The sequence below is a fragment of the Taudactylus pleione genome, unplaced genomic scaffold, assembly GCF_031769625.1.
Source record: "Taudactylus pleione unplaced genomic scaffold, aTauple2 ptg000043l, whole genome shotgun sequence".
NCBI lineage: Eukaryota > Metazoa > Chordata > Amphibia > Anura > Myobatrachidae > Taudactylus > Taudactylus pleione.
Window position 1 is genome coordinate 7,225,201 of NW_028284445.1, and position 26,025 is coordinate 7,251,225.

The following is a 26,025-nucleotide window of genomic DNA, read 5'->3' on the forward strand; positions in this document are numbered from 1 at the left end:
TGTGCCAAATCCCTGATTGCCGGATGACGAAGGAATCATGTGCACTGCCTGGGAATTTGGCATTCAGGGACAGGATCTGGAGGGAGGCATCACATACCACCATTACATTCATCGAATGAAAGTGCTTGCGGTTCCTAAATATTGCCTCCAGCCTTGCTGGAGGCTGAAGTGGCATGTAAGTGCCATCCACAACCCCTATGATGTGTGGGAAGCTAGCAATTTGGTAAAATTTATCCTTCACCACATTAAGGGAACCCATATCCAATGGCATTTTAATAAAATGATGGAGGTGTTTAAATAGTGCATCCATCACTGCCCTCAGGATCCTTAAAAAGGAGGATTGGGAGATTCCTGCGACTATTCCACACGGTGGTTTGAAAGGATCCTGAGGCACACAAAAATGTAACACCGACATTAATTGCGTAAGTGGTAGTATTGCTGTAGGACTGTCAATTTGCCGTTCAAGATCACTCTCTATTAATGAGAGAGTGTCTATGATGATTTTTGGCGGCAGACGGTAGCGCCTTAACACCTCATCATCTGGCATTCCAAAGAGGGTGACACGTGTTCTATATATCTGGGGTCTTGCATGCCTACGAGGCCTACGCCTGGGACGAAGTTGAGGTTGGTCGGGTTCTGGAACCATGGCCAATATAATACGACCAACATCAACCTGAAATGTTAAGCCAGGTAGTTATTGTTTTAGACAAATGTGTTAAGAAAAATATACTTATCTTTTCAAAGAAAACCAAAGATTCTTACAGGCCTGGGTCGTGTCATGTGAAAATCCACCTATATTTAAAAAGTAGAAAATATTTTTATGATTAATTTTATAAACTAGGAATTAAACCAAATATAGTTTTCTAAAATTTAGAGAAGGGAGCACACATTAGTTCGCAAAATAGTATGCTACATTTAGAGTTAAGACATGATTTTACACAGAACAAGCTCACATTAGTTTGCAAAATAGTACGCTACATTTAGAGTTAATACATGATTTTACACAGAACAAGCACACATTAGTTTGCAAAATAGTACGCTACATTTAGAGTTAATACATGATTTTACACAGAACAAGCACACATTAGTTCGCAAAATAGTACGCTACATTTAGAGTTAAGACATGATTTTACACAGAACAAGCACACATTAGTTCGCAAAATAGTACGCTACATTTAGAGTTAAGACATGATTTTACACAGAACAAGCACACATTAGTTCGCAAAATAGTACGCTACATTTAGAGTTAAGACATGATTTTACACAGAACAAGCACACATTACTTAGCAAAACATATGCTAAGACCAACACATCTAATTTGTTAATTAATAAAACCAAAAACACCAAAAACAGACAAATATCAAAAAGTTATAAAAGGTCACTTGGGTTCCAGCCAAAATAACTTTAAAAAAAAAAAAACAATATAAACATTTTTCCACAATTTATTAATAAATGTTTATGGGATTTATTGAAATACTTACTCAAAAATATAAATAAAAATACGCAAAAATGCTAACTTAAACAAAGAAAGTAATAAAAAAACACTCCTTCAAAAAAAACAAAAAAACTTCACGTTCCACCAACCAAACAACAAAACACTCTACAACGAAATACCTCCAACAATCATAAAATGCCACCTCGAATGGAGTCACACCAAGCCATAAATAGTCTACATTTTCCTGCTCAAATTAAGGACGGACAATAGGAGCGCACAATGACGCATGTATAAAAACGTCACTGAAGGCCCAAATTGGTCTGCTGCATTGAGAAAAAACACAATGAGTACAGAGCAGCAAAGTACTAGCCAAGAGGCGCCATGTAAGTATTTGCTTTTTAAAGGGAAAATGCTTATGTTTAACATTACATTTTGAAACATTTTACATTAAAAAATTTTAAACCATTTAAAAAAAGGTGTGGAGGATGCCATGGAAGAGGCTGCTGGGCCTAGTAGGCAAACTAGGGCCCAAAAAAAAAAGGCAGCCACAATTCACAAGGAAGGAGAGGGAGGTTTTGGTGCAAATGTGCAACGACAACCTGGCACAGGCACCAAGGAATATGGGTGCAACTCAGAGATGGAAACTGTGGGACGACATAGCCAGTGCTGTCAATGGGGTGGGTGAGTTTGAACGTTCAACCCGGGAGGTCAAACGCCGGTACGTAAAAACTACATTTTACTAAAAAGTGTTTACAGGTCCAAATACTGCAGTAATAATGCCAACTTTTTAACTAACAGATGGAGCGTCTTCAAATATCGGCTTAAACAAAAACTGGCTGATAGGGCTAGGCATGCAGGGGGGACAGGTGGGGGTCCCATCCATGTGTCACTTGAGCTCACGGATTTGGAGGAGCTGGCACAGGGGTGTGTGCAGGATGAGGAGGTGTTTGGCGTGTCGAACATGGATACCGACATACCAGACTTTGCGGCTCCTCAGGTAAATGTTGTAATGTTAACAACTCAGAAATGTGTTTTTGAAAATATCTAGATTATAATTTTACTCTTTTCTCTTTTTTCACACAGAGACACAGGCGGATGAGTCTGCTCCAGAGGTGAGCTTTGGCCGTAGAATTTCTTCTGGCTCTGCAGGGGAGGAAGCAGAAGATCCGGCTGGGGACCCTGTGGCAGACAGTCCAGGGCATTCCCCCTCGCAGGCAGTGGCCCTCCTCACTGATCTCAATGTGAAAACAGATCAGCACACTGAGATTCTGCTGAGGATGGAAGCCAATCTGCTACGGGTGGCGGACGCCCTGGAGGAAAATACTGCGGCCAACGTGAGAATTGCAAATGCCCTGGTGGAAAATACTGCGGCCAACGTGAGAATTGCAAATGCCCTGGAGCAGCTTGTTCACCAGCACATGTTGGAGCCCGCCTCCCTTCCTGCCGGAACATCAGGACCCTCCACCTCTGGCACAACAACAGCCATCCCTCCAAATGTGCCTCAGCCCTATGCCTAGTCCAGAGGCCACAACATCTGCCTCTGGCCAGGCCAGCCGAAGGAGCTCCCGGCCCCGTTCCGGCTCCCTCCAGCCCCCGGCCAAACGGCCTAAAAGGCGATGACAGCACTGGCTAATTACCCCACAATCCATCTCTGTGTTTGCCCCATATTCCTTCATGACAACAACCTCCCTCTCCTTTCTTGTGAATTGTTTTTATTTATTTATTTATTTTAGTTCAAATGCCACTTATTTTGTGTGTGTGTGGCCCAAATCATTTTGAAATTTTTTTACATTAAACTAAATATGTTTATGGAAAAAAAAAAAAAAAAAAATGGACACAATCATTTAATAAAATTATGATCAAAATCGGCAAAATTCTATTGTTGATTTATTCCAAAACTGGGTAAAAGGTAATCCCTCAAACAAACTTAGAAACAATACAACGGAAATAGAAACATTTAATTAAAAAAAAAAAAACAAGGGGTAAAAACAATTTATGAGTTTTAATTAACACTTAGCAAAAAACAAAAGGACGATTGGTTTCTTGTCCCCCAAAAAATGATGAAAAAAAACAAACATGCGTACAATATTGTTTCCCTAAAAAAGAAACACTTACAAATATTTTAAAAGCCCCCACAAAAAAACAAACATTTGTTAGCTAATTGATTGTATGACCCAGAAATTAGCAACTGAGTAGTTCACCTGCGTTCGGTTTTTAGCTACTAAAAAAGGTCTATTTGCTAAACACCTTACAAGCAGTTTTGCAATTAAAAGATGATTGTTTTTGTGGCCTCAATTGATAAATCGCTACACCATCGATGAGCCCAGGCAAGTACGCGGAGACCATCGTCATTGCGGTAGACTATACCAGACCACAAGCTGAGCGAGCAGTCTTAATGGAAATTGTATGAGACAGTGACGTATCACTTGTTCCGTTCACATTTGGCACTCACATAAGATACTTTATGTACGCCCAAAAAACGCCTCGACACGCCTGCGTTTTTCCATCTCCACCCCTGTCACCACCCCAAAACGGACAGTTCTGTCAATCACATTTGACATGTCACTTCCTGTTCGCTGTGTCTACGATCGACTGAAAAATGACCGCAATCAGACGTACGCACATGCACACTGTTACACCGATGCATGCGTGGTTGGACAACATCGTCTGACTACGAACGAACGGCTACTTGCGAGCGCCTCTGAATCAGGCCCCATTTTTTCCAGTTTATTATTTGTACCCTTTGGATGCCTACAGGGAACGAAGCAGATGTGAACTACGCATATGAGAGGTGAGTATGTTTTTTTTTATAGGTACCCCTATGGTTTACTTTGGATACTAGGTGAGTAAGTGTGATAGTGAGTTTGAGTGTGCATGTATGTAATAATAACATTTTACTTTCATGGCGTATGTTGTGTTTATTTACGTATTGCTTTGGTTGTGGAACTACAAGTGCCAGCGGGCCCGTAATGCTCCGCATGCTGGTATTTGTGGTTCTCCAAATACCAACATGCGGAGGAGGCTTGCTGTTATGTGTAGTTCCACAACAAACGACAATATTTAACCATTTATTTTACAGTACATCCCTAGGGTGGCGGGGATGGCCCTGGGCTAAGTCTAGGCCTGGGGTGCCCTGGAGAGGGGGACCCCTTTATTGGGGGGGTCCACAGCTCCCCAGGGATCCCCAGCCTGGCCTGACTAGCGGTCAGGGGTAATGCTTTGGCCGTGGAAACCGGTGAAAGGTTTTCCCTGGCTGTGGCATTATCCCCCTGCTAGAAAGAGTTTGGTGCTGGTTTTGGAACTTTCAGGCGACCCCTACTCATTGTGTCCTCGGATTTTCCAAAAACCAGGACCGGCTCAACAAAGCCCTTTGCTGGTTCTTAATATACAGGGGACCCCAACGCATTTTGTCCCCTGTATTTTTAGAACCAGGACAGGCTTTAGAAAGCTCGAGGCAGGTAAGGTATTGGGGGGGGGGCTGCACGTCATTTTTTTTTTTAATACAGACAGAAGCCATCACGGATCTCACTGATCTGTGATGGCTTCTTTAAAGCTCGCACCTTTTAATGCTAGTCGCATTAACAGGTGTCAGTTTACATAGGGAAAAACTGACCTAAACTCGCATATGTAGTAGTCTTGAGCTGAAAAATTACACTTGCGAGTTGCAGTACAACTACAAACTCACACTTTTTAAAAGTGCGAGAAAGTGTGAGTTTGTACTGATACTAAAACTGACTACCTATTACATTTGGCCCTTAGTGTTTTATGCTCTCTGATCTGAGGCCTGAAATAAACAGCTGCTGCAGAACCATTGCTGTCAAGTCCCATGCAGCCCAACGTCACTTTCCCTCTCTGAGTATGCCACAGTGACAATTTCTTATCTCACAGATCAGAGCAACTAAACTTTTTCCTAGATCCTCCAACACTCTTATCATTTACAGTGCTCCCGAGCCTTTCTTCAAATACATTCTTAATTTCTTCAGTATTGCTTCCATACATACACATACATCTGTGCCTTATTTAACACAGGTGTTCATGAACATTTTCTTAGACACCATGATTTTTCTTGAATAGAATTCTTACTCCATCTTTTTTTGTAAGTAGTACCTCACTACTTCCACCCCCTCCCCCAGTAAAATCTGCAACCTCCATATACTGGCTGCACTGCAGTGACTTCCAATGGGAAGCAGTTCATGCAAATCACATGACAGATGGGCAGTCTGAGGGGGAGATGTGTTCTCCGCCTGGGACTGTCAGTCCGGAACACGATTAACAGAAAGAGTGCTTCCACTGGGCTCCCCTGTCTTTTCGTCTGCCCTACTCGGCTTTTGCATTCCCTAGCAGCTGGTGCTTCTGCGCCGGTCTGTCTGTATTTATGCACGGTGCATGCCAGATGCATTGCGCATGCGCAATGGACCTGGCAGGCAGTATCGCCACTAGGGAGTTGGTACCAATCAAGGGGTGCAGGCCGCACCCGGTATCACCCACTGAAGGGATAATCAAAATAGTGGCTCCTCCGTGACTGGGGAGCTGAGTACTGCACTGTGATGTTAGTGTGCAGCACCTGGCACTCAGTCACTGAGGAGGAGCCAGCAGTGTGGGGAAAGTCTCGGTGGGCATCCCAGCAGCTGACTGTCCAGCTAATATGCTAATGCTACAAGAGGCATCTAAGGACAAAAGACGCCTCCCGTCGGCATCCCAGATCAGATCACCATCACGACCACCAGTCGCTATGGCCGTAGCCATAGGACATCTTAGTAACCCTAAGCTTACTTAGATTGGCCATCTGAAATTCACAGCCGGGTCCAGGAAATCTGTGTCTGAAGGTGCAGACACCGGCCTCAAAATGGAGGCAACAAATCCCTGTTTTAGAAAATGGACCAAGTTGCCTCCCCCGCCCTGTCCCCAAATGGCCGCAGCATGTCAATCATGCTAGGGCTTGGGGGCACTGCGAGCGATCTTGCAGGCAGTGATCGGCACATCCGTATTATACATACTTGCCGACATTCAGCTCCCTCCTTCCGGGACGGAGCTGAATGCCTGCATAGTGCGGGGGGCGTGGCCGGACACTGATGATGGATTGGGGCGGAGCCGCACGATAGCGTCATCGTGACCCCGCCCCCTCTTCACAATGCCATCATTAAAGGCATTGTGAAGCAGGGGCGGGGCCGTGATGACGCTATTCAGCGCGAATCGCGTCATCGCCCCTTGCCGCTGTGGGGATTTCTATTAGTGGATGAGGGGCAGGCGGCAGCCGGGAGGCTTGCCTGCCTTTCCGGAGGGTTGGGAGCGGCACCCGATATTCAGGAGGCTCCCGACCAAATTGGGAGGGTAGGCAAGCCTGGTATTACAGATCCTGTGCATGCGCCGATCGTTAAACATCGGAGCTGTATGCAAACCATCGCATTTGTGCAGAACTCTGAATCAGGCCTGGTGTTCTTTACTGTGAATGTGACCAAAAATATGCACACATATATAATATGTATATAGCGCCTGATTCAGCTTTGGGAATAGAGTGAGAATTAGCACTTAACTGTGAACCTGGACAAACCATATTGCAATGTAAGGGGTGTAAGATACATATTTTTTTTTGCATTTAGGGTAAATACTGGCTGCTTTTGCATGTACAGCAGCTCACAAATACTGCACAGCTTTAGTATTACTCTAAAATTTAGATGTCAGTTTGGACACCCTCCTCCCAAATCTAAATTTCTCTGCACATTTTAAATCTGCCCCACCTGCAGTGCAGCATGGTTTCACCTAGATGATCAGTTAAGTCTCAATTTGTTTCCAAAGCTGAATCAGGCCCATAGTTTGTTCATATCAATGCTTTGTACAGGGATGTAACTTGAACTTTCTGGGCCCCATAGCAAAATTTGTAAGGCCCCCCTACACCCCCACTCGTGTTCATGTATAATACACATATATAAAGATATATATTTATGTATATATATATATATATATATATATATTAGGGGTGAGCGGGTTCGGATTTCTGAAATCCGAACCCCCCCGAGCCCCCCCGATCCGAGTCCGATCCGAGTCAGGCTCGACTTTTCCCGCCTGACTCGGATCTGAAATCGAGGCAAAACGTCATCTTCCCGCCTTCCGAGTCTCGCGGGTTTTGGATCCTATATAAGGTACACACGTCGGCGCCATTTTCTCACTCGGCTGTGGACAGTGAAGAGGGAGGGTGGGAGTTAGGGCTGTGTAGTGTAGTGTAGTGTAGTGCTGCTGTTGTCCACTACTTCAAAGTCCATAGGGGCTGGCTGTGTTGTGCTGTGCTGCTGTTGTTAATAGGGGCTGTGTCCACTACTTCAAAGTCCATAGGGGCTGGCTGGACTGTGTTGTGCAGTCAGTTCTCCATAGGGGCTGTGTCCACTCCAAAGTCCTGTGCAGTGTCCCAGTCCTAAAGGAGTGCTGTAGTGTTGTCCAGGGGGTGCTCTGTCCATCAGGGGTGCTCCCCCCAAGTGCTAAAAAAATAATATATTTTCTGTGTTTGTGAATTGTGTGCGCAGTAGCCGCACGTGCATCAACAAAGTAGTGCCAAGCGTGCGCCTGTGTCATAAGTAAAGGGCCGGCTGGCTTGACCGTTAAGGGTGCTGTAACCCCCGAAAGTACACTCCAGTCCAAACCAAAAAAAAATTATTTTCTGTGTTTGTGAATTGTGTGCGCAGTAGCCGCACGTGCATCAACAAAGTAGTGCCAAGCGTGCGCCTGTGTCATAAGTAAAGGGCCGGCTGGCTTGACCGTTAAGGGTGCTGTAACCCCCGAAAGTACACTCCAGTCCAAACCAAAAAAAAAATTATTTTCTGTGTTTGTGAATTGTGTGCGCAGTAGCCGCACGTGCATCAACAAAGTAGTGCCAAGCGTGCGCCTGTGTCATAAGTAAAGGGCCGGCTGGCTTGACCGTTAAGGGTGCTGTAACCCCCGAAAGTACACTCCAGTCCAAACCAAAAAAAATATTATTTTCTGTGTTTGTGAATTGTGTGCGCAGTAGTCGCACGTGCATCAACAAAGTAGTGCCAAGCGTGCGCCTGTGTCATAAGTAAAGGGCCGGCTGGCTTGACCGTTAAAGGGTGCTGTAACCCCCAAAGTACACTCCAGTCCAAACCAAAAAAAAAATTATTTTCTGTGTTTGTGAATTGTGTGCGCAGTAGCCGCACGTGCATCAACAAAGTAGTGCCAAGCGTGCGCCTGTGTCATAAGTAAAGGGCCGGCTGGCTTGACCGTTAAAGGGTGCTGTAACCCCCGAAAGTACACTCCAGTCCTAACCAAAAAAAAATTATTTTCTGTGTTTGTGAATTGTGTGCGCAGTAGCCGCACGTGCATCAACAAAGTAGTGCCAAGAGTGCGCCTGTGTCATAAGTAAAGGGCCGGCTGGCTTGACCGTTAAGGGTGCTGTAACCCCCGAAAGTACACTCCAGTCCAAACCAAAAAAAAAATTATTTTCTGTGTTTGTGAATTGTGTGCGCAGTAGCCGCACGTGCATCAACAAAGTAGTGCCAAGCGTGCGCCTGTGTCATAAGTAAAGGGCCGGCTGGCTTGACCGTTAAGGGTGCTGTAACCCCCGAAAGTACACTCCAGTCCAAACCAAAAAAAAAATTATTTTCTGTGTTTGTGAATTGTGTGCGCAGTAGCCGCACGTGCATCAACAAAGTAGTGCCAAGCGTGCGCCTGTGTCATAAGTAAAGGGCCGGCTGGCTTGACCGTTAAGGGTGCTGTAACCCCCGAAAGTACACTCCAGTCCAAACCTAAAAAAAAAATATTTTCTGTGTTTGTGAATTGTGTGCGCAGTAGCCGCACGTGCATCAACAAAGTAGTGCCAAGAGTGCGCCTGTGTCATAAGTAAAGGGCCGGCTGGCTTGACCGTTAAAGGGTGCTGTAACCCCCGAAAGTACACTCCAGTCCAAAGCCAAACCAAAAAAAAATTATTTTCTGTGTTTGTGAATTGTGTGCGCAGTAGCCGCACGTGCATCAACAAAGTAGTGCCAAGAGTGCGCCTGTGTCATAAGTAAAGGGCCGGCTGGCTTGACCGTTAAAGGGTGCTGTAACCCACAAAGTACACTCCAGTCCGAACCAAAAAAAAATTTATTTTCTGTGTTTAGCCGCACGTATATATCAAATCGATATAACATAAATGGAGGACCAAACTTTCTCCGATAAAAATAAAATAGAGAAAGATCAAGAACCACTTCCTCCTAGTGCTGAAGCTGCTGCCACTAGTCATGACATAGACGATAACATGCCATCAACGTCGTCTGCCAAGGCCGATGCCCAATGTCATAGTAGAGGGCACATACAATCCCAAATGGCAAAGTTCAGGAAAATGACCTTGAAAAAGACATTTAAATCAGCTGAAGAGAAACGTAAACTTGCCAATATGCCATTTACGACACGGAGTGGCAAGGAACGGCTAAGGTCGATCCCTAGTATGTTCATGACTAGTGGTTCAGCTTCACATGACGATGGAAGCCCTCCTCCCACTAAAAAAATCAAAAGAGTTAAGCTGGCAAAAGCACAGCGAAGAACTGTGCTTTCTAAGAAGATATCACAAATCCCCAAAGAGAGTCCAAGTGTGGTGGTGGTTGCGATGCCTGACCTTCCCAGCACTGGACGGGAAGAGGTGGCTCTTTCCACCATTTGCACGCCCCCTGCAAGTGCTGAAAGGAGCACCCACAGTCCACTTGCTGATATGCAAATTGAAGATGTCACTGTTGAAGTACAACAGGATGAGGATACTGGTGTAGCTGGCGCTGAGGAGGAAGTTGGCGAGGAGGATTCTGATGGTGATGTGGTTTGTTTAAATCAGGCTCCGGGGGAGACAGTTGTTGTCCGTGGGATGAAAAAGCCCATCACGGTCATGCCTGGGCAGAAGACCAAACATTCCACCTCTTTGGTCTGGCAATATTTCTATCCAAATCCGGACAACAACTGTCTTGCCATATGTACCATATGTAAAGGTGAAATAAGTAGGGGTAGGGACGTCAACCACCTAGGAACATCCTCCCTTATACGGCACCTGCAGCGCGTTCATAAAAAGTTACTGTCAAGTTCAGAAACTTTGGCTCAGACCGTAAGCAGTCCAGGGACACCTAAATCCCGTTGTCCTGTTGTATCCAAGCGCCTGCAAACCACACCGTCAACTCCCTCCTCGTCAATTTCCTCCTTAGTCAGGATCGGAAGTAGTCCTGCAGGCCATATCACTGGCATGACTGACTCTCCTATCCGGGATTCCTCCGGAGGATCCTGCATTGCTACGCCTACTGCTGCCGCTGCTGCTGTTGCTGCTGCTGCTGGGAGTCGTTCATCATCCCAGAGAGGAAGTAGGAACACCACTACTTTTACTAAACAATTGACCCTCCAACAGTCCTTAGCGAGGAGGATGAAGTACGACAGCAGTCATCCTGAAGCAAAACGTATAACTGAGGCCTTGACTGCTATGTTGGTGTTAGACGTGCGTCCGGTATCCGCCATTAGTGCAGTGGGATTTAGACAATTGATGGAGGTAGTGTGTCCCCGGTTCCAAATCCCGTCTAGATTCCACTTCACTAGGCAGGCGATACCGAGACTGTACAGAAACGTCAGAAAAAGTGTCCTCAGTGTCCTGAAAAATGCCGTTGTACACAATGTCCACTTAACCACGGACATGTGGACAAGTGGAACAGGGGAGACTAAGGACTATATGACTGTGACAGCCCACTGGGTAGATGTATCACCTTACGCAGCAACAGCAGCAGCGTCACCAGTAGCAGCATCTCAGAAACGCCAGCTCGTTACAAGGCAGGCTACGCTGTGTATCACCGGTTTCAGTAAGAGGCACACCGCCGACAACCTCTTAGAGAAACTGAGGGAAATCATCGCCCAGTGGCTTACCCCACTTAGACTCTCCTGGGGATTTGTGATATCTGACAACGCCACCAATATTGTGCGGGCATTACATCTGGGCAAATTCCAGCACGTCCCATGTTTTGCTCACACAATAAACTTGGTGGTGCAGAATTTTCTGAAAAGCGACAGGGGCGTGCAGGAGACGCTTTGGGTGGCCCGAAAAATTTCTGGCCACTTTCGCCATTCAGCGACTGCGTGCCGAAGACTGGAGCGCCAGCAAACACTCTTGAACCTGCCCCGCCATCACCTGAAGCAAGAGGTTGTGACGCGGTGGAACTCAACCCTCTATATGCTTCAGAGGATGGAGGAGCAGCAAAAGGCCATACAAGCCTATACATCCACCTATGACATAGGCAAAGGAGGGGGTATGCACCTGACTCAAGCGCAGTGGAGAATGATTTCCGTGTTGTGCAAGGTTCTTCAGCCCTTCGAACTTGCCACACGTGAAGTCAGTTCAGACACTGCCAGCTTGAGTCAGGTCATTCCCCTCATCAGGCTTTTGCAGAAGCAGCTGGAGAAAGTGAAGGAGGAGCTAAGACGGAGCGATTCCGCTCGGCATGTGGGACTTGTGGATGAAGCCCTTCATTCGCTTTGCCAGGATTCCAGGGTGGTCAATCTGTTGAAATCAGACCACTACATTTTGGCCACCGTGCTCGATCCTAGGTTTAAAGCCTATGTGGTGTCTCTCTTTCCGGCCGACACAAGCCTGCAGAGGTGCAAAGACCTGCTGGTGAACACACTGTCAGCTGAAGCGGAACGTGACACGTCAACGGCTCCTTCTTCATTTTCTCCCGCAACTGGGGCTGCCAGGAAAAAACTTAGGTATCCTAAGCAACCCGCTGGCGGTGATGCAGGGCAGGCAGGACCAAGTTTGGACATCTGGTCCGGACTGAAGGACCTGGCAACAATTTCTGACATGTCTACTGTCACTGCATATGATACTGTCACCATTGACAGAATGGTGGAGGATTACATCGGTGACAGCATCCAAGTAGGCATGTCAGACAGTCCATACCTGTACTGGCAGGAAAAAGAGGCAATTTGGAGGCCCCTGTACAAACTGGCTCTATTTTACCTGAGTTGCCCCCCCTCCAGTGTGTACTCCGAAAGAGTGTTTAGTGCAGCCGGGAACCTTGTCAGCGAAAGGCGTAGGAGGTTGCTTCCACAGAATGTGGAGAAGATGATGTTCATCAAAATGAATTATCAGCTCTTCCAGGGAGACCAGCCTCCAGAAGGTACAGAGGGACCTGTGGTGGTGGATTCAAGTGGGGACGAGTTAATACTTTGTGAGGATGAGGATGTACACACTGAAGAGGGTGAGGAATCGGTGGATGAGGAGGATGAGGATGACATCTTGCCTCCGTAGAGCCAGTTTGTGCAGGGACACATTAATTGCCAGCTTGTTTTGTGGGGGCCCAAACGAACCAATCATTTCAGCCACAGTTGTGTGGCAGACCCTGGCGCTGAAATGATTGATTTGTTAAAGTGTGCATGTCCTGTTTATACAACATAAGGGTGGGTGGGAGGGCCCAAGGACAATTCCATCTTGCACCTCTTTTTTTCTTTGCATTATGTACAGTTTGGGGCCTAGTTTTTCTAACTGCCATCCTGCCTGCCACTGCAGTGTCACTCCTAGATGGGTCACGTGTTTGTGCCGCCCACTCGTGTCGCTTAGCATAGTCATCCAGCTACCTCGGTGCAACCTTTTGGACATAAAAACACTATTGTGAGGTGTGAGGTGTTCAGAATAGACTGGAAATGAGTGGAAATTAAGGTTATTGAGGTTAATAATAGCATAGGAGCAGAAAAACCTACAAATTCTGTGATTTTAGCTGTTTTTATGCTTTTTTTCAAAAAAATACAGATCCAAAACACAAAACCCAGAACCCAAAACACGGAAGGGTGGTTTTGGCAAAACCAATCCAGATCCAAAACACGAAGAAAGATCCAGATCCAAAACCAAAACACAAAACACGAAAAGTGGCCGGTGCACACCCCTAATATATATATATATTTATTTAAGAAGAGCATTTTATATTTCTGACTCAGATTCCTGTCTGCTGCTGCCCGGAAGCCATTAAGTTTTAATAAAGGATAATAGAGAAAATTGAAAAAATAAATTAAATAAAAAGTCTACACGGTGCAGTGGGTTGCTTGCTGGGCCGGCGGGTCCCCTAAGCCGCCGTGCCCCATAGCGCACCCCTTGCACCCTCCATAGTTATGCCACCGGCTTTGCGTCTGGTCACGCTGGAGAGGCGGAACAGATGCTTGCAGCAGCTTCCAATCTTAAGCCAAGTACAGTAAGTTTGTGTTCATGTAACTGTGACACAATGAGGTGTGGTTGTATGTGTAGATACACCTTTTAGTGGTATATTGACTTATCCAGCGGTTAATAGTAAATAATTTATTACGTAGCCACGGCCATAATAGAGTAATGCGACTACCTACAGTACACTGTGAAGCCATATCTCAGCTCTATCTCTATCTTTCTCTATACTATCTCTGTGCTACAAGTGGCATAGGTCTACAGACTTTTTATGTCTGCTTCTGGGTGCATCTTGTGAATACTTTCCCACACCCCCAGAATGGCAGGAAGGCTACCAAAAATTGGGAGACACTCCCTGGAAACCCACAAGAGTAGGCACGTCTACCAGAGCCGGCCTTACCGAGTGATGTGTGTGGTCTGGACAACTGACGATACGATTTGCAATGTACACATCATCGTTACCCAACCCCTGCGCTTCACAATGGCGTTAATCATGTCATTGTGCAGCAGGAGTGGGGCCACAATGACACAATGTGTAATCACGCCCACTGGCCCACCCACTTTGCCATGACATGCCCACCTACCCCCTCCATGCTGAGCCGACCTGGCTGCCCCCTCCCAGAAAGGGCAGCCAGTAAGTCAGCAAGTATGATCATGAGCTGTGTCTGACTAAACATATGCACATAAATATGCTTTTTTTTACATGTATGGTTTCCCTTTGTATGTTCTGGGCGCATTGGCATCTAACTATACTGCTAAGTATTACATTTTTCACCCTACTGTGCACTTTCCCATGCGTGGCATAATTATATTTTTATTTGTCAGACCACACGTGTTAGGTGTTCCCAGTACTGTGCTCCATGCTGTGTACAGCACACTAAATAAACATTGACATTTTCCATTTCTATATCATACTGCTGTGTCTATCCCTATTTCTAAACGGCTTTGAATTGCTCAGAGACTCCTCATGGTTTATCTGCAGACTGCCTGCACAGCCTGGCACACAGGCCGTGCACAGTGGGAGGGTGAAGAAGAGACAATAGTGCATTACTCAGCTGTGACAGCCATACTTGCCAACTCTCCCTGATTGTTAGGAGACTCCCTGAAATAGTAGCAATCTCCCTGAAGAGTCTAGCGATCTCCCTGATTGCACCTTATCTCAATTATGAAGCTGTTACATATAAAAAAAAAGTTTGAGATATATACATTAAAATAGTATAAACAGTGCCATTTCCCTGCATTGGTAATAAGACACAGTGGGCTCGATTCAGACCTGCTCGCTAGATGCGTACGCTCGTTCTCAGAATATGCAAATTCGGCTAAGTGACGGCAAGGCAGGCGAACGCACGGCTAGGCATAAGCACGCCCACTATGTCTTGGCGTGCGATCGCTTTGTGTATGCAGATGCCCACCAGCCTGTCCTAAGACGCCCACTTGCGCACGTCATCTCCTGGAAGTCTATGTAATCATCGGTACATCGGGTACCATCGTATGCATTCGCAGCGCTTGAGGTTGACTATACCCTACCGCAAGCACTGCAAGCACTTCAGTCTAAAAAGCAGCCAAGTGCCTGTTAATTATGCACACCTCTGAAACGGCGATAAGACACTCAGACACGCCTGCGTTCGCACCTCCACTCCCCCGTTTCTAGTGGCCAGCCCCTGTTACCACCCACAAATGGTTTCTCCTGTCACTCATTCAGCTGGGCTGTCTATGCTCGGCGAGCGTACACTTCCCAATCGCTCAGACTAGTTAGCGCACGTGCACTGCGATGCATACGCATGCGCACAATGCGAACCATCGGCAGCTACGAGCGAACGCTTCTTATGCGGCCTATTCATTACCCAACTTTGTGAACAATCCGACCAAAACGAGGAGGTTTTGGTCACATTGTTCACAAAGTTGGGTAATGGATAGTTGGCAAAGACCAGCGATGCACGTGGACGCTGGGTCCTTGCCGTCCCCGACTGTCTACGGAACATGCTGGTCAACCTAGATTCCCCATGTTCCGAGATAGGAGGTCGGGCTCTGCACTGAATGACGTTCAGTGAACGCCGTTCAGTGCGGGCATCGTACATCCGCGACCTGAAAGTCTGACGTTCAGACTATCAGGTCTGCTAATGGAACACTCGTTCTAAAAAAGGGGCCAGATATTTAAATTGAGCGCTCGCTCTTTGCGGTGTGTTGACGCCTCTATGTCTGAGCGAGCGTCCGAAAAATGCACTCACTATTTTGTAAAGACGCCCCCTGGCCGCTCGTATCCTACGTCAACTCCGGTATTTATTAGATTAATCGGGAACATCGAAAGGCATCTGAACTGCTCGCAGTGCTTGTGGTAGGATTTTCTTTCCCCTAATACTGCGAGCAGTTCAGGCTAAAAGACAACCAAGTGACGTGGTTGATGATGCTCCTTTACTAATTATGCACTCCCATTAAACGCCCTTTTGACCGTTAGGCACGCCTGCGTTCGGATCTCCACTCCCCCGTTTTCAAGCACCTTCCTCTGTTACAACCCACAAACGGTACATTCTGTCAATCAAATTAGCAGCCCCTCGCTGTTTTATGAGCGCACGATTTCCGACCGAAATGACTGGTTTGCGCATGCGCATTACGACCCATACGCATGCGCAGTTGTGCGAACACCGCTCAGAGCGAACGAGCGGCTGCTTATGAGCGGCTCTGAATCAGGCCCTGAGCCCATAGTTATATTTTAGAATATGTTAAGAATTAATTACTGATATTCAAAATTTTAATGGAAACAGAGATGTACAAAGTGAGCAGTCACTGCAGCCCCAGGCTGGTCACTATTTGATCTTTCCACAAATCCAGACCAGGATAAATGCGACTTAAACAAGCAGTATTACAAGAAAAATAAAAAGTTCCTATAACATACTTGCCTACTCCCCTATTAGGTCCTGGAGAATCCTGAATTTCGGGGAGCACACCCTGTTTCCTAGGAGAGCTGGGAACCAATGGAGTATCTATAATGGGTTCAGGGTGTGCACACAGGGCCCTGGGTCCAGGGGGGTCCGCACCACACACCCTGCACCCATCTATAGTTATACTTACCTCTCCGCAGCCTCTGGAGTCCTGCATCTGTTACTGGAGAGCAGGCAGAGCTGCAAAAATCACAGGGAAAATGGCGCGGTGGCCATTTTCCCGGTGATTTGCACATGCATAATAGAGATGTCCCCGGGAATAAGGCACAGGTGCCATTTTCCTGGAGACCTGCAAATGTGCAGTAGAGCCTGGCACCAAGCCAGAGTCTATGCGCTGCCAGAGAGGAGGGGGCCCAATCCTAGTCTTCATACTACGATTAGCTCTCCTCTGGTATCTCCTAGATGGAGCCCCAAATAATGGAATGTATGTCCTAAAGTGTTAGTAGGCATGTAGCATCATCCCCCTGTGTCTTAGCAGCCTGAACCCCCGTGTGTCTCAGCCGCTTCATCCTCCGTCTCAGCAGCCTCACCCCCCTGTGTCTCTCAGCGTCACCCCCCTTGTGTCTCTCAGCCTCACCCCCCACCCTGTGTCTCTCAGCCTCATCCTTCCTGTGTCTCTCCAATTCCAACCCCCACGTCTTCCTGGCTCCAGCCCACACTTACATTCTCTGCCTTCTGCATACTCCTCTTTGTGGTTCCTCTGCCCTTTCAACGCACAGATGTCATTACATTGCGCCGGCCACTGGGTTCCACTTGTCTCCCTCTTCATGCCTGCACCCTGCTGAATACTGCAGCAGCACAGGGAGGTGGCAATGGTCAGAACCTGACTGGTCCAGGGGCCAGATAGACAGGATGCTGCATGCTCATAAGTGACTGGGGCCTTTCGGAATCTCAGTCCCATTTGTACTCCCCGTCGCTGGGCCTGATTATTGCGTATAGCATTTGTTAGGGGTCTCTTCACAAACCAGGAAGTAGGTGCATACATGCCTACACTCCCAGAAGTCGCTGGAGGCTCACAATTTTTCGAGTAGTCCCCCGCAACCCTGGAAGTCTAGGCAGATCTCCAGCAATATGCACATGTCGACATTATGTAAGTGTCGATAAAGTGCCAAATGTCGACTTTTAGTGATTGCCAACTTTCACAATGTCAACATTCACACCCTGTCGACATTCTTGTGGTGACAAGCCGAATGGCGACATTATGATTGTCTAACTGGTACAAGTACTACACCCCTCCCCTACATTAGGCAGCAGTACAATTACTTACATTCACACTTAGCGGAAGTGCACAGGAGTATATGGTAGCGGGCGACATAAACTACAAGTCTCAGCATTTTTCTGCACTGAATATATATTGGCCTACCTGAGAACTTTAGGTAACAAACTACAAGTCTCAGCATTTTGCAGATGAGCAATGTTATATAGCATATCACTGTATGGTGTAGTAGTTTGATGGTTTTTTTTTGTTTATTACTTAGCTCATTGAGCCTGATATTAGCCTAGTGGTATGTGCTGTTTGTTTGTTTTATTCAATTTATTGCTAGCCATATTAGTGGGAGGGTGCTGGACTTGCTAGCAATCAGTAATTTCACATGCCAGGTCTCCTATGTATGGGTCATTAGTAGGCTGGTAAACCTGGCTGGAAGTGCCCTATATCAAGAGTGCAATTTAAGATTAATACTGGCGTTAGATCGGCACTGAACCGAACTGAAACAGAAGGGTAACAATCTACAATTCTAACAACCTAATCTAGATTTGCAGAAAATAACATCAACAAAGGTGATTCCACATTCTCACTGCTACAAGATCCTTCTGACTGCATAACCTGGACTTTCAACACTGGACTCTGGTTGCTACAAAACTTTGTGCATCACTTGCTACCAGAGCCAGATTAAGGCCCACATGGGCCTGGAGCTGAAAATGTTCAAGGGCCTATACTGAGAAGGGGAAGAGCTGTGAACGGTGCTGTGTGGCTGTGGTCAGAGTCACCTTGGAGTATACACCCCCTAAACTATGACCACAATGTCTCCCTAACTACATAGAAATAGAAAACTTGAATAATTTAGTTTTTTTGGGGGGGGACTAGAAAAACTATTTAAATACTTAAAATTTATGACCAGTTAGGCAGCTGGTAATCATTCTGTCATGTTGATGGGCCTATTTTTATTTTTAGGCCTGGAGCTGTAGCTCCATCCGCCCCATTGTTAATCTGGCCCTGCTTGCTACTATTTGTCCTGCCTCTGTGCTTAACAGATAATCTTAATGAATACTGTTAATTTCAGCTTACCTCTCTAATAATGTATTTTTACCTTAACTCTTTTGCCTAGTCTTACATCATATAGCTACTACCACTGTCTACTCTCTACTCTAATATTCAATTTCTGCTCCCATTTAATCTCCACTTTTTCTATACTCAATAATATATTTTTGTTGTGCTGACACTGTACCTCATCCTTACCATGACCATGTTGTCTTCATCTCCTCCTTTCACTCACTAATCTTTTGTTCTGTCCTCTGATTCCACCTCTATCCTTTTCCCCTGGTCTCCTCCACCTCCTCCTATCTCCCCTTCTCTCTCTGCCTTCCTCCCCCTCTTCTCCCATTACTCCATTTTCTTTCTCTTATAGCCCCCCAAGGATCCTACTACCCACTGCTAATCTCTCCACCCTCTCTTCTCTCCCTGTCACTTCACCCCACTTTCATCCACGTCTCCTTAATTTCCCTCCCTGCCCACCTCCTACAGGGTCCCCTCCTAGCACAGGACCCCGCATGATCCCTACACTCTATTCCAGAATGCCAGATCAGTCTGTAACAAACTGGCCCCCACCCATGACCTTTTCATCTCCAACTCCCTGAATCTCCTTGCCATTACTGAAACCTGGATTTTACCCTCTGATACCACTTCTCCTGCAGTTCTCTCCTATGGGGGCCTCACCTTCTCCCACACCCCTAGGCCTGGGGGTTGCCATGGGGTTGGTGTTGGGGTCCTTCTATCCCCTGGTTACTCATACCAACTTATACCCTCAGAACCATCCCTTACATTCTCCACATTTGAAGTTCATGCTATACGCCTCTTCCAACCAGTACACCTCAGAGTAGCTGTCATCTACTGTCCCCCTGGCCCTCCCTCCAAGTTCCTTGACAACTTTGCTTCATGGCTCACTCACTTTCTCTCCTCAGACCTTCCCTCTATTATCCTTGGTGACTTTAATATTCCTATTGATATCCCCACAGAATCCGCGGCCTCCAAACTACTCACCCTCACTTCCTCATTTGGCCTCTCCCAATGGACCTCCTCACCCTCCTATGCGAGTGGGCATTTGCTTGATCTGGTATTCACTCACTGTTGTGATATTTCTGCCTACTCCAATTCCCCATTCCCCCTCCCTGACCATCACCTTCTCTCTTTTAACCTATCCCTCTCTCCTTCCCCTCCTCTACCTCCGAGAGCCACCATCACTAAGCGTAACAATGAAGCTATCGATACTGCTTTCTTTTCTTTCCTACTTGACTCACTTCTCTCCCTTATCCTCTCTTTCTCCTGCGCTGAACAAGCTGCTTCCCTATACAATGCCTCCCTTACTTCTGCTCTTGACTCTGTTGCTGCGGTGATCACTACTCACCCTCGCAGATCCACACCTCACCCATGGCATTTTAAATGCACCAGATACCTGCAAAAATGTTCACAAACCGGCGAATGACAGTGGAGAAGATCACGCTCTAAGGCAGATTTTCTCCATTTCAAATTCATGCTGTCATCCTACAGTGCTGCCCTTTCCCTCTCTAAACAGTCATATTTCAAGAATCTCAACTCCTCCCAGTCCTCAAATCCCCAGCGTCTCTTTTCCACCTTCAACTCCCTCCTCTGCCCACCCCCTCCTCGTCTCCCCACTTTGCTCTCTGCCACTGACTTTGCTACCTATTTTACATCTCAAATTAATTCCATACGTCAGGAAATCATATCTAACCAGTCCCCCAGCTCTCCACCTCCTCCTTTCCCAGATCTTCCCTCCCCATCCATTTTACTGACTCTGACATCCTTCTCCCCTGTGACTGGAGAGAAAGTTAAGGCCCCCCCTTCCACCTCTCCGCTCGACCCTATCCCCTTCCGCCTCCTCCACTACCTCTCTTTTTCTGCCTGGTCCCATCTTGCCCACCTCCTTAATCTCTCCCTCTCTTCTGGCACTGTCCCTTCTGCATTCAAACATGCTCTTGTCTCCCTCATTCTTAAAAAACTTAACCTTGATCCTAACATACTCTCTAACTACCGACCAATCTCTTTCCTCCCTTTTGCCTCCAAACTCCTTGAGCGTATTGTTTACAACCACCTCACCACATTTTTTCCTCCCACTCCCTCCTTGACCCTTTTCAGTCTGGCTTCCGTTCTCTCCACTCCACTGAAACTGCCCTCACGAAAGTCAGCAACAACCTCCTTGCTGCCAAATTCAAGGGCCACTACTCCCTGCTCATTTTCCTTGACCTCTCTGCTGCTTTTGAAACTGTGGACCACCCTCTACTGCTGCATATCCTTCACTCCCTTGGTCTACATGACACTGCTCTCTCCTGGCTGTCCTCCTACCTCTCTGACCGTTCCTTCTCTGTTTCCGTTCACAACGACTCCTCCCCACCACAGCCTCTTACAGTAGGTGTTCCCCAAAGTTCTGTTCTTGGACCTCTCCTATTCTCTCTGTATACGTCCTCTCTAGGTAAACTCAACCACTCTTTTGACCTCCATTATCATCTCTATGCTGATGATACTCAGATCTACCTTTCCTCACCTGATCTTTCCCCCTCTCTACTGACTCATATCTCTAACTGTCTCTCTGCTATCTCTTCCTGGATGTCCCAGCGATTTCTCAAACTTAATATGTCTAAGACTGAGCTGATCGTCTTCCCACCCTCCCACATAACAACATATCCCACTATTTCTTTATCAATAGATGGCATAACTATCTCATCTAGTCCCAAAGTGCATTGTCTTGGAGTCATCCTGGACTCTTCCCTCTCCTTCAAACCACATATTCAGAACCTCTCACAGTCCTGTCGTTTCCATCTCAAGAATATTTCCAAGATTAGACCCTTTCTCACCCAGGATGCCACCAAAACCCTCATACATTCACTGGTCATCTTCAGATTGGACTACTGTAACCTCCTATTATCTGGCCTCCCCAAATCCCATCTCTCTCCTCTCCAGTCTGTGCTCAATGCTGCTGCTCACCTCATCTTCCTCTCCAAACACTCTACATCTGCCTCCCCTCTCTTACAAGCCCTCCACTGGCTCCCCTTCCCTTTCAGAACCCAATTCAAGGTTTTCACACTCACTTACAAAGCCCTCACCCAATCCTCTCCCATTTACATCTCTGATCTCCTCTCCCTTCACTCTTCTGTCCGCCCTCTTCGTTCACTTAATACACGCCGCCTTTCATGCCAATTGATTACTTCCTCCCACTCCCGCCTCCAAGATTTTGCCCGCACTGCTCCCCACCTTTGGAACTCCCTCCCTGTCCCCATCAGACTCTGCACCTCTCTACAATCTTTCAAACAAGCTCTTGAGACCCACTACTTCGTTAAAGCCTTCCAGCTCTCATCCTAACTTGCTGCTACGTACTCCTTCCTCCCCGCCTACCCCATCTGTGTCACTCTAGTTTGTCTGCCCCTCCCTTAAAGAATGTAAGCTCTTTCGAGCAGGGCCCTCTACCCTCTTGTGCTTCTCCCTACTGTATTTAAATTTATCTCTTACTCCCCACTAGGGCATCTAACACTCAGCTGCTTATGTGGGCGTAAGGGTCGCTAATATAGCAATGTTTATTATACATGTCCATGTCCTGCTTTGTATTGTAAGTCACTGGTTACTTATTTGTTCATGTACTTTGTAAGGCGCTGCGGAACACTTGTTGCGCCATATAAATAAATCATAATAATAATAATAATAATAAACCATGTCAGATAGTATATATACTCGTCATGTGATTATATTACCAGTCCATCCAAGTACTCTGTAGTTTTACAGCAAGAATCATAAGCAGATCGGACAACTGCAAACACAGCTCCCAGCTTAAAATCAGAAGTGTTGACCTGAATGGTACATTAAGCAGGGTTGCTTTACTCAGGGATTTTAAGCTTATAGTATTTCTAATGTTTTCTTTTTTCCTTAGGTGTCTAGATACTGGTCACTGCCAACAACTCTATTTAACAACCTACATGTATTGTTTACTTTTACCAGTTCCCTAGTGAATGTGACTTGTCTGCAGGTATGTGCTAGGAGCTGTGGTTTTTAAGGCCTTATGGAAGAAAGAACTTTAATTTACATTATAGTTATTATACTTTTGATTTTCAGAGACATTAAGGGCTCTATTTACTACAATCCGCATAGGTAATGCAGATTGTAGTGTGATATTACCGACTGAATTCGCATTGCGAATTCAGGCACTATCACAGGGATTTACTACAAATCCCTTACAGGTACAGAGCTTGCGAGAAAGCTCTGTCCCTGCGAATCCCCTCCGCACACTTATCACAGTATTTTCGCAAACAAATACCGTGACAAGTGCACCGCGCATGCACCGACTGGCCGCTGCTACCCCCCCAGGTGCTAAGCCCCGCCCCCACCGCCAAACCTCACCCACCGCAATCGCGGACCCTCCGCGAACCCCCCTCCCCCTCGCGACCCCCCCTCTCCCTTAATTACATTTACCTGCATGATCCGGGCTCCGAAAATGTCCTCCATGTCCTCCGGTAAGCTGACATCCCATACTGCACTGGGACCCTGTCAGGTGACAACCGGGCCGCAGTGCAGCATGGGAGACCAGCTGACCGGAGGGAGGACATCACCGGAGCCCCGATCACCGGCCCTGGACTCAGGTAAGTTTGTATTTTGTTTTTTTTGCAGTGTATCAGCTTGTGGTCTGTTTAGACCATACAGCTGATCACTGGGGCTGGCTCCGGGCTCTGCTCTACCGGTTAGAGCAGAGCAGGCAGAGCCAGCCCTAGCCATTTTGGTGCCCTAGGCAGGATTTTGGCTGGTACCCTCTAACATTTAATCTCACCACCAGCTTAGTGTTTATACATGGACGCCAAAAGATATTCTATATTTATATATATATATATAATTATATATATATATATATATATATATATATGGGCCATTCTCGGCATAAGATTCTATATTGCCATAGTTGTTAAATCCTCTGCCCAGTGCCTTCTTTCCCTGGAAGCAGCCTCTGCTGTATCCTCTCCCTGCACCTGCAGCCTCTGCCCCCGGTGTCTCCTCTCCCTGTGTCCCCAGTCTCTGTCCCCGATGTTTCCTCTCTGTGCCCGATGCCTCTGTCCCCTGTGTCTCCTCTACCTGCACCCGCAGCCTCTATCATCGATGTCTCCTGTCCCTCTGCTCCGTTCCTGCAGCCTGTCCCCGATGTCCTTTCTCTTTCTGCATACACACACACACGTATATACATATACATATATATATACACACAGTATATATACACACAAACATGTATATACATATACATACACACACACACACACATATATATATATATATATATACTGTGTATAAATATATATATACTGTGTGTGTATATATATATATATAATATATATATATATATATATATATATATCCTGCATCCCCTTTCTGTCCAGTGAGTGCTCCGGCACTCTCCCAGCCTGAGCTAACTCACCCTGGTGGTCTCAGGTCAGCCAGGCTGGAGTGGAAGTCACTGGGATATGTTTTGACTCCTGATGTCTGTCTTCTGTAGTTGAGTAAGGAGTAGTCCGATGGGCGGCGGGCGCTGGGCGGCAGCTACTATGGAGGCAGAGCCGTGAGTTGTCACTCACGGCTCGGCTCCGCAAAGGACCATGGGAGGAGCACCCGGGCATGCGCAGCATGCTCTCCCATGGCTGCGGCCATCTTCCCCGTCTTCTGTGTAGTCAGAATGAGCTTCTGTGCAGAAGCTCATTCCGACATACAACTGTCTGGCTGACTTCTGCGCTGCCGATCGGAGCTGAGCTCCAATCGCGGTAACGGAGGGGCGTGTTCTGCAGAGCAGTGGAATGCCCCTAGGCATTCCAGAAGCCCTAGGCATATGCTTAGAATGTCTATGGCTAGGGCCGGCTCTGAGAGCAGGAGTCTGGTAACTGGGGGAGACCCTGGATAACGCCACCTCCAGGTGGCGTTATTATCACATGGCTTCCCCCGGTATTTTTTCGCATTTAGTTTTTATTAACTTTGGTCAGATCACATTTCCCATTAAAATTTTGGGAAATGCGATCTGATGACTAAAAATAAGTGATACTTAGGGGTTGGAGTAGAATTTTACAAATTCTACTGTAATTGCCCTGTAGTAACTATAGGTGATACTAAAATAATGTAAAACACCCTTTTTCACGTTATTTTAGTAAAAATAATGTTAATAAATAGAGCCCTAAATATGAAAGTCTACACTCAAACACACATGATTGCATTGATATAGCTTTACCGTAGTCTCTCTGTTCATTGTTCAGGATGTTTATTTGGTTTTTATAACAAGTCAAGATTACCTTGGAGCTACACAGATATAGGCATGTTGATAGTCCATCATTTGGCATCATAAATAATGTGAAGACAGTACATGCAAAGTAAATATTCAGAGCTTTAATTAGAGTTGGATGTTAGTCCATCCCAGGATGCAAATAGCTTTGTGTTATTAAATTATTACTGTGCATGGGCATTAAAATAAAGCAGAATTTTACTTTAAAAGTAACAAGATTGAATTAAGGGGTCAATACATTATCTACTTGCGTCTGATTGGATGGAGCATGGTAAAAGTACTCTGATTGGCTGTTTATGTTTTGACCTCTCATGATCATTAATTTGTTAGGTTAATTTACTCTTTTTATTGTGGCTCTGTAAGGAGCACGTTCCCTTAGGGTTTTTTTTATTTTTATTCAAGTTGGACTACTACAGGAGAGAAGAAATAAAATTCTCTGTGGATTTAGGTTACTGATAAAGTTGTAAAATAGGTAATTTGGGAAGTAAATGTGTATATAACATTGTAGAAGGAGATGCAGTTGCTATAATGTCAGTAGCTTGTAGGTACGTACAGTACCACCTCCCCTGTCATAGCTCCATATGAATGTGTGTTTAGTTCACCCTCAGGTATGGAGGGCTTTACAAAATGTTGCTATGGAATCCCAACTATCTATATATTTACTGTTAAGTACTTTTGTTGATCTTCATGATACAGAGGGCCCTGACTGGTAGGGCTTGCTGGGACTTGTAGTACAACAGCAGTATTTAATAATTTTGATAATACATCCACTGCCCAAAAAGGTGACAGGAAAAGCCCAGTGCCATTTACTGGATGACTGATTTGTTCTGGTAAAGGGGGCACGCGTTACTTGCAGGCCTAATTACAGGATAAGGATTTCCCAAGTAGGAATATGAAGGGGAATCAGGCTCGTAAAAAACATGACATTTTCCACCAATGCACCCGCAGCTGATTTCACATTTT